Source organism: Leptonychotes weddellii, unplaced genomic scaffold (genome assembly GCF_054177405.1).
Source record: "Leptonychotes weddellii isolate Sample4059 unplaced genomic scaffold, ASM5417740v2 HiC_scaffold_5231, whole genome shotgun sequence".
NCBI classification, from domain to species: Eukaryota; Metazoa; Chordata; class Mammalia; order Carnivora; family Phocidae; genus Leptonychotes; species Leptonychotes weddellii.
This window is the reverse complement of record NW_028019941.1, coordinates 1-10,442: the sequence shown is the minus strand read 5'-3', so window position 1 is coordinate 10,442 and position 10,442 is coordinate 1. Positions and strand designations below refer to the sequence as shown.

The window sequence follows — 10,442 nt, the reverse complement described above, 5'->3', positions numbered from 1 at the left end:
AAAAGAGCCAGGGAGTGCTCTTAAATTTCTTTTACATCAGTTCTTCTTTTCATAATTATCTATTCATGTCTTAAATCTTACAGATTGTTAACAAAGGAAAGCCACTGTTCCTTGCCTCCCATTAAGGACAGCATTAATCACTGGAATCGCCATTTATTAAAATTTCCGGTATTCTTTGTTCATGTTGAATTTCAGAAAGCTGTTAGTTCATGTTCTTCGACCTGCAGAGATACCTACAAATCAGGTAGGGATCTTAGATCTGTAGAAGTAGTGTATCTGAACTATAGCTAAATAAATGGAAGGATGGCTCAGGTTATTTTTTTCCCCCTACAATTGGTTTTTCTGGCCCCAGAGAACTTGTCTGATCAATCATTAAAGTCTAAGAAGTTTGCCCATTGTTCAGTTCCTGTTTGGCTTAGGTGGCCCAGGGATAAGCTTAGGGAATGGTAGAAGTGATTTAATGAATCTTATAGTAGGAACAAAATGATTTGGAGTTGTTGTGTGTTTGTTTTTAAGGCTTAGAATATAATGTTCCCTCCCTAGTTCTATGACCCCCTCAGTGCCGTGCTTTTTTGTAAAGCTCTAATTATTATGTACTGGGGATCCTTACTATGTTTCTCAGTTTTTCCCTTCTAAGAAGCATTGTGCTTGGGATCTTCTAGTCATTGGCTTATCATCTCTGTGGGTTTTCTAGTCTGAGCAAACAAAGTCTTTGTAGGTATCATTTTCCTGATTGCTGTAGTTGAATTTACTTGGTTTTCCTTTGTTTCCTTGTACATTATTTTGACCTTCCAGTTGACCTCAAGTTCATTGTTGTCTTTGCTGGTGCCTGCAGTTACCAGCTTCCCAGAGAAGTTTTGAGGGTTAGCTTGGCATTAGATTATCTCTTTAAAAAGCCAGCTTCTCTGTCTGGCCTGCAAGTCAGGGTCTCCTTATTAAATTGATAAAAGGCATTTGTGGGGAAGATATGAGGTAAAATAATTTCCATTAACTATTGACACGTTTGCTATGTCAGGTGAGCAAAGTGAGATGTGTTTTGTGACGTTCTACTTTAATTACTCTTTCACAAGAGACTTATACTGTAACAGTAGGAAACTGAAAAGCATAGGAAAGGAGAAAACATGAAATAACATTCTTCTGAGCAATCATCAGGTGCCACATCCTCTAGTACATTATCTCATTGAATCCCCTAATGCCTTAAGTGGCTGCCTCTTATAACCCTTTTCCAGATCAGGTCATAAGCTTGGGTGCCCATGGTGGCTTTTAGTCAGTGACAGAACCAGAATACAAACCCCAGTTGACCTAATCTGAAACTCCAAGGTCTTTGATGCTACCTTTTGTTAGATAAAGAGGAGGAAATGGAGGTCTTGTTCTGTGTTTTGGATGTCAGATTCGCTGTGCTAAGAGACCCCGTAGATTCCTTTTGATTTGAATATGGTGATTGGCCGAAGGCCTCTCAGGTTTTGCACACTGAGAAAGGTCACTGAGGTTCAAGGTGAAAGCATAAATTACCCACAGGGGAGCACTATTGAGCACAAGTCTCTGAATCACTGATCTATATGATGTGACTTAAGAAATGTTATGAGGGCCTAGAGCTCCCCACAAATATCTCTTCTCATCCTTGTCATTGTGATCCATTTTCCAACTGCCTCTTGGCCCATGTGTCATAAAATTCCCACCATTCAAGTTGTTAGTGGTTTATAAAAAGTCAAGACTCATGGCTTCCCAAGGCCTCCTGACTCCTCTGTTTCCTTAGACTATTTTTCACATAAGATGAAATTACCCAGAAGTATCCTTTTGCTATTGGCTTGTGTCTTGACTGTATCAATGTTGATACGCTAGTTGTAATATTGTACTATAGTTTCCTAAGATGTTGCCATTGGGGGAAACTGGGTCAAGGGTACATTGCATCTCTCTATAGTATTTCTTATATAACTGCATGTGAATCTACAGTTCATCACATGAGTTGTTAGTTCCTTACAAGCCGGACTTCTGGATGTTGAGTTCCTTCAGTTTCGTGTGGGGAGGTGAGAAGTAGGAACGTGGTGATCCTAAGCCCTGCCCCATCAAGAGAGCATCCTGAGGAAATGTGATCAGGCAAGGAACATACAGGGAGTGTGAAGTCACTATAAAATCATAAAAACTTTATACACTTGAAGAGCATTTTATATTTTTGCCCATTTTCAGAACAGGATTTATTCTCTCCAGATCACAATATTCTCACCATAGGCTTTCAGTTTCTGTTTGGCCTTGAGAGCATCATTTTACTTTTCATTGCTTCCATTTCTTCATCTGTATAATTTTTATATATAAAAATATAATTTTTTATTGAGAAATAACCATGCCAAGAGTATTTTGAAGCAGTGAGAAAGCATACTATTGTGCAGGTGAAGCAAATACAAATTGCATTTCATGTTCTAGTGTGGTGTACATTCAGATGGCTCTAACATGTCTTTTAATATAAGTTCTTTTAATTTGATCCCTGTAACACTAGAATAGTAGTGTAGATAAATTATATTTCTGCACCCAAGTATAGAATATTTGTTACCTGTCTTGTGATTGCTTCTGTAAATTTGCCTTCATGGTAATTTGTTGTTGTTGTTGTTCCTAAAGTTGGTTTTAAATAATTGCTAATCCCTAAACTTTATTTTGAAGTCGAGTGGGAAAAGTAGATAATTATGGAGTTTGAGTGTTGGGAATACTCAAGGAAGGTGTATAATCTTAATGAAACCTTAAGACTTGATTGTTAGGAGCATTGGCATGAATGCCTATAGGTCCTCTCTGAATCATTGTTTTTTTCCCTCCAAATCTCAGCTGGGTTGTTACATCACAGTATTATATTTTTGAAGGCATGTGGTAGCATACAGTGGCTTATGCTAGATGAGGTGTTAGTTAGGATGGTATTCCACGTTGTCTCAGGGATCCCTGGTGGTGGTCTTGTTGTGAGGGATCAATCCCAATGTCATTCTGCAGACCACATTGTTCCTTAATAGGGATGCCGGCAGGTAGGGCTATACGAATGAGACCACGATGTATACTCTCTCTGTGTAGAGTCTTAGAGGGGGCTCAAGGTCATTGTACATTATTTATTTGAAAGTAATAGCCTCTGTGAGCATAACTGAGGAGCACCCTGAGGTTTGGCTGCAAAACTGGGTTTTATAAGGATTATCTCACTTAATTCCAGGGTTACGTATTATTAATTTTACATTTTACAGAGACTTAGCAAAACTAAGCAGTTTGTCTAAGCTCATACAGTTAGTAAACAAAAGAACCAGAATTTGAGTCTGGAAAGCTAATTCCACAGCCTGAACATTGAATCTATTTTTATTTTTATTTATTTTTATTTATTTTTATTTTATTTTATTTTTTTTTAAAGATTTTATTTTTATTTATTCATTTGAGAGAGAATGAGATAGAGAGAGCATGAGAGGGGGGAGGGTCAGAGGGAGAAGCAGATTCCCTGCCGAGCAGGGAGCCCGACGCGGGACTCGATCCTGGGACTCCAGGATCATGACCTGAGCCGAAGGCAGTCGCTTAACCAACTGAGCCACCCAGGCGCCCTGAATCTATTTTTATACAATACAGTGTCTGAGTTTGGGTCAATTCTTCTTTCAACAGGTAGTTTTTGAGTACCTGCCATCTTTTAGGCACTGTAGATCTTGTAAGGTCTTATAGATACAAAAGCCCATGAATAGGATTCCTGTACTAGAGGTGCTCCTCATTTATTATAAGCACAGATATTCAGTACATTGTGGAAAAACATGATAAAATGTGAAGCTAATAATGTATTACAATTGTGAGGACATTTAAAGTATTTTAAAGATAGCGTAGCTCTGAGAACAATATAGTAAATAGTCAATTTATTCATTTGTCCATTCATCCAACAAATATAATACTGAGTGTTTACAGGGGGCTGGGTGCTGTGCTAAGTCTTGGGAAAAGAATGGTGAAGGGAACAGAGGAGGTGCCTGCTCTCATAGACCTTACTTACCATCTGGCAGGTGGGGAGGAGGCAGACACCTTGTCACATGTTCCCAGAAATAAATAGAAAATTGGAACTGACATGCACCATGATAGTCATGGACATGATGCTCTAAGAGGGAATAATAGCATTTGTTCTTGTCAGGGGTGTCATCCCTCAGAGGGGAGGTCTGAAGGTAAATAAGCATTAACTAGGTAGGGGGTGGGGAAGGCAAAACCTCTTTGGCAGCTCTGAGTACTGGAAATTCCAGGTACTGAAGGAATGCAGGGTGACCTGGGTGTGGGAGAGTGGAGGGGTGGAGAGCCTGGGGGCTCAGATGCTAGATGAAGCCAGAGAGATAGTCGGAGGTAGACCAAGTAAGGCCTTGGGTCATTTTAAGGGTCTTTAATCCTACCGTAAAGGAAAGTCACTGACAATACATGAGTGACAAAGATATGTGATTTAAAAATACAGCTCTTATTAGGTCAAGACAGACAAAGAATTGGCATGCAGCCAAGATCTCTACCTGGGGAGGATCAGTAGGAAACTGCAGAGGCTACGAGGTCGGATATGATAAAGCCTAAACTAAAGTGGTGGGAAGGTGGAGAGAAGCGGATGAGTTTCAGAAGCAGTTAGGATGTAAAATGGCCAGAAATCTGTGACAGATTGAATGTAGCATTAGGAGAAGAAAACTAAATTTCTGCAATCTCATGGCTGGTGGCACCATTCACTGGGTTAGGGACACTGGAAGCAGATCAGATTTGAGAGACAGAATTCAAGTTCAACTTTGAACTCGTTGGGTTTGGGGTGACTTTGAGAGAGACAAGCAGAAACATCAGGTTGACATTTAAATCTGTATTTGTGGCACCTAGAGGAGAGATCTGGACTGGAGATAGACCTTTCTGTGTCATAAGCATGCAGCTGGTACATGATATCATGGCTGTGGGCACCACTGCCTAGAGAGACACTAAGAAGTGATAAGAAAAGAGAGCCTTAGAACCAAGCCTTGAGGGACTTCATTTCATGGTTTTGTGAAGAAAGATCAACCACAAAGGAGAACATCACAAAAGAGGAGGGAAACTGTTGGAGTTATGAAAACAAAGGAAAGCTATGCTTTGATAAAGGTGGGGCGACCAGCATTCTGAAATGCAGCTTAGATGACGTGTGTTTGAAACAGTCCTCTGGAGTTCCTGACACGGGAATCTTTGGTGATCTTAGCAAGAGCTGTTTGTGGAGAAATGAGGGAAAAGATGGCTTACAGCAGGGTGAGGAGTGAGTGAGGGCTGTGAAATTGGATACAGCCAGAATAGACAAGCCTTCCGAGAATAACAAATAGAGCACATAGGATTTGGGGAAGGTTTTTTTTTTTTTTTTTTAAGATTTTATTTATTTATTTGAGAGAGAGAGAATGAGAGAGAGTGAGTACATGAGAGGGGGGAGGGTCAGAGGGAGAAGCAGACTCCCTGCCGAGCAGGGAGCCCGATGTGGGACTCGATCCAGGGACTCCAGGATCATGACCTGAGCCAAAGGCAGTCGCTTAACCAACTGAGCCACCCAGGCGCCCCGGGGAAGGTTTTTATATAAGATGGAAGAGACTTGAGTAGGTTTCAAAGTCAATAGTAAAGATTTAATTGATAGGGAGCTGACAGATATTGGCAAGAGAAAAAGGATAATAAGTAATGTTGGCTCTTGAGAAGGGGAGTAGGCAGGGAAGGATTTGTAGCCATACCCACGTTTGCATGCTTTGTATGAAGAGGAGGAGCAAGTTCCTCTTCTAGGGATTCGATTTTTCTGTAAAGAGATGCTATCTTTGTATGTGATGGCGCAGGAGGGAGAGGTGGAGATGTGAGGAGAGCTAAGAGAGTTTGAAATGTGGTAGTTGTTGTGAAGAGTGGGTGTGAGTTGTCTTGAGGAAAGGGGTGGAATTCCTGGGCACTGTAGATGCCTATTCTCCAGAAGCTTGGGAACATTTGTTGTTTTATGCTTAAGCAAATAATCCATGGTGTATCCATGTTTTCTGAAAAATCCGAGTTAATAACATCCATGTAAATAAGAGCAAAATATGTGAAAATGTGGGAAGGATTAAAAAAAAGGGATTCTTTGCAGACTGGGAAAGATGAAAGGAAAATAATCTTTTGAAAATATGTTAATTTGTAAAGATCTCTAAATGTTTATATACTTATTAAGTGAGCTGACTGAGGAGGGAAAAAAAGGTCCTTTTTCCTGTGAGGACAATTGAAGCAATTTATCTTGTTTAAACATTGGGGCTTGGGGTGAATCAAGCATTAGAGGTTATTTTAAAGGGATATCAGGATTTACATGGCAAGGTGTGCTTAGATTGCGGGATTTTCATTTTCTGTTGTTGATCCACTGGTGGTCTTTGTGATGTTTCTATCCACTCAAGAAGATGAATGGATGTTTCTTTAAATTTGAGGCTAACTCAGCAAATGGAGCCTCATTTTCTAAAAGGTGATTTGGCTGAGGAAGACAAGGGACAGGCACCTGGAGACTAGAAATGTGGTTTTTTTGGTTTGTTTTTTAATGGATTAGCCTCAGTTGGCTGTAGAAATTGCCTAAATGAGAAATTTTGAGTTTCCTATGTATGGGAAATGTTACCAACTATGCGGGTGGGAGCCTAAGGGAGCACACAAGAGGATTGTTTCCCCTCTTGAAGAATTTCTTGTTTAGCTGGGGAGAGAATGTACCCATATTAAAACTATTAAAAAGGCCATAGGCAGGCTGACAAATGCAGGTGTTTTAAGGAGATGAGCAGAGGCTCAGAGTGAGAGAAGAGAATGGCAACAGAAAGAGCCCATAAAGGAAGATGTCAGAATAAGAAGAGTATCAGAGGTCCAGCAAGAGCAAGGTTCAGATTTACTAACTGCTTCTAATGCACTTCTCAGGAGAGTATGGAGAATCACATGGGAGATTTTAAGGACCAGGCCTGGAAGTGGCACATATTGCTTCTGTCCTATACTATTGACCAGAAGTCAGTCACACAGTCCCATCTAGCTGCAAGAATGGCTGGGAAGGAGACATGGATTTGTTGGGCATCTAGCCAATCTCTGCTACACTGCCTATTGGAGTGTCATGGAAGTTTCGGTCCCTCTCTCTCATTCATGACTCTTCAGTCTGCTTTAAGCCCTCCTTCCCCCAAGCTGGGCCACTTTCATTACCACAGGGCATTTATTTTCCTATCTGAATTATATTTAGCACCTGAGAGGAAAATGGTTGTGAAAAGTGCAGATACAATTTTCTTCTTTGGCTTTTTCCAATAATAATATAATTATGAACCATGCTGAGGGAGGGTATAACATTCATTGGAGAGCATCCTAAACTGCACTATGAATGCATTTTTGCCTCTGTGGCATCATTTAGAAATACAAATCTTTGTGGCGTTTCTGGCTTTTCTTTTTATCTGATGGGCTGATAATCTTATAATAGTTTTGTGACCAGTTACCAAAGATTTGTTGCTATTTTTTGTAAATTGGACTACTCTTCAATGTCTACAGCAAGCTTAAAAACAGTTCTAGAAGGGCGTGGGGTAGAATAGTTTGGAAACTTCCAGTCCTGGGTATTTAGTACTGCAGAATTCAATGAGGAATGTTGGAGATTTCTCAAAATAAAAGTCATTTAAATTCAGTCTCAGAAAAGGTTCTATTATAGACCTTACTGAAAAAGAGAAGTTTAGTTGGGCAATCATACATGATAGAAATCGGTTATTACCAGGCTTTTGGATGTAAAAGTATTTCTCATATATCGAGGTGGAATTTGTATTCTCTTTCTCTCAGTGGTATTCTGTTCCTATTCTTCTACATAGAGAGTAGAAACATGTCTAGTTTTTAAATGCCATGAAAGTAAGTAATGGCATGTGAATAAGAAATTTTTGTAGATTTTCACTCTTCTTGCTATACTGTTTTGGTTAATTTTGGGACAATGTGATGATTCCTTTTTTTTTTTTTTATATCTAGTGTGATACACGGATGGTGGAAAATGAAGCATGGGGAGGAAAGAACAGAGTAGATAGACTTGATGCATATGTGTAGACTGGCGCTCTCAGTGAGCTCTTTAGTTTCAAATGGTTGGTCTGGCTGAATTTGGAGGCTAACCTCTTGGCCCTCTGCCTCCTCCCTTGTGACCTGAGTACTTGCTGGACATGTACATGACAGTCGTCTTTGTAACTTGTGATTAATATATAGGTTCCTCAGTGCTTTGAAATGTCACATTTTCTTATGCTAAAGTTTTATACTATGCATATTTAGCATAGGCATTTTTGGCAAATGATTTCTCTCTCTCTCTCTGTCATTTCTCTTTCTTGCCCAGAGCTAGTATCCTGTTTTCTTGGATCTAAGTTTCTAACATACTCGATTATTTAGAACGGTTTAACTCCTGTTGTTTCTTTTCCCTTTGATATTTCAAGAAAAATAGGGGTGCCTGGGTGGCTCAGGCAGGTGAGTGTCTGTCTCTTAGGCTCAGGTCATGATCTCAGGGTCTTGGGATCGAGCCTCCCCGCCCCCCATGGGGCTCTGCACTCAGCTGGGAGTCTGCTTCAGGATTCTCTCCCTCTGCACACCCCCCACCATGTGCACGTGTGGGCATTCTCTCTCTCTCTCAAATAAATAAATAAATCATAAAAAAGAAAAAGAATTACTATGGAAAATAATAATTCTGTGTCTGTCTCACTGTATCAAGTGAGTAACTAATAAGTAACTCTTATTTAGTTGTGACTTTTGAAAGAATGTACTCTTGGGTTTTATGTATTTTACTTATGTTTTCATTCTAATAAAAGTGAGATAAGTATATCTTTAAAAAATAATCACTGTCAGGTTTGGTATCAGGTTTATAATATCTATATAAATGGGGTGTGGTAGCCTTTCATGTTGATCTGTGTTGTGAGATGTGTAATTTTGGAATAATTTGCTTCTTAAACAATCTGTGCCTCATTCCTTTTGTAAAGGTAGATATTCTAAGAGCTTTTCCTGCTATGTATGTGTTCAATTATATTCTGGTTACTATTTCTTTCTTAGATCACTTTTGTTAATTTATGTTTTCTTTCATTACTGTCACTGTGTCAGGATTATGTTAATCAGAACAGGGTTATATATACTATTCTTTTATGATATTCTTCATCTTGTTTGGCCTTATCTACATAGTAATTTGTAATGAAATTTGAATTTGCTGTTTCTTACTTAGGCTTGGTGAATTTTACTTACTTCGTTGCTCCTTTTTCTGCTTTTATTTGTATTAATTCACTTTTCCTATTTTTTAGGGTTATTTTAGGATCTTTTTTCTAGTTCACTAAATGAATACCTAGTTTTATTTTTGTTTTTAATTGATTTGTTCCTGCTACTTTTCTTAGGGTTAGTTTATTGACCTTTACTGAAATCCTTTAGCTTATCGAGTTGAATATCTTGTTCTCTTATTTTCATTCTTTTTTTTTTAAACAAGAACCCTAAATACCATGAGTTTTTGCCCCATCTGAGTCCATCTTTTACCACCCATTATCAGCTTTTATATAGATTTCCTAATTATTTTTAATGTTAACATAATTCCTAATTATGTTTATTGAAATTTTGATTTCTTCTTTAGTCTATGCCACTTTAGTATGTTTTATTTTAAAGTTTGCCTTTGTGTTTTTAAGTTTCTGTTCTGATACTAATTTCCAATTAATTTTTGTGTGTGTGTGTATGTGTTTCACATACTTGTGCATTTTATGAGCAGATGATATATTTAATTCCTACATTTTATAACTTACTGATATATATATTTTAAAGATTTTACTTATTTATTAGAGAGAGAGAGCACAAGTAGAGTGGCAGGCAGATAGAGAGGGAGAAACAGGCTCTCCGCTGAGCAGGGAGCCGGATGTGGGGCTCTATCCCAAGACCCCAGGATCATGACCTGAGCCAAAGGCAGCCGCTTAACAGACTGAGCCACCCAGGCGCCCCACTTTCTGATATTTTTAACTCCCCCTAATATAGGATCATTTTTTTTCTTTTCTTTCAGCCTTATTGAAGTATAATTGACAACATTGTAATATATTTAAAGTGTATAGTGTGGTGATTTGTATACATTGTACAAGGACTCTCTTAGTTAACACATCTATACCTCACATTTTTACCTTTTTTCATGTTTGTGTGAGAACACTTATCTACTCTTAGCAAAATGTAATTATATGATACATTGTTATCAGCTATAGTCACCATCCTATAATTAGATCCTTGGGCCTCATTCATCTTAGAACTGAAAGTTTGTACCCTCTCCCCATATTTCCCACTCCTCATCTCCTGGCAACTACCATTCTCCTTCCAGGTTCTGTAAGTTTGATTTTTTTTTTTTTAAGATGCCACAGGGTATCATGTAGTATTTGCCTGCCCCTGTCTAGCTATTTCACCTACTGTAGTTTCCTCCATGTTGTTGCTAATGGCAGGCTTTCTTTTTAAGGGTGAATAATATTCCTGTGTGTGTGTGTGTGTGTGTG

The 10,442-nt window shown here is 38.8% G+C and overlaps 1 long non-coding RNA gene across 1 annotated transcript; it reads left to right on the top strand.

Annotated features, from left to right (window-relative positions):
- Positions 1-3,573: 3,573 nt before the first annotated feature.
- Positions 3,574-7,955, top strand: LOC145719563 (uncharacterized). Its single transcript, XR_014142463.1, has 2 exons — positions 3,574-5,318; positions 5,534-7,955. It is a non-coding gene; the product is annotated as an uncharacterized LOC145719563 (long non-coding RNA).
- Positions 7,956-10,442: the final 2,487 nt, after the last annotated feature.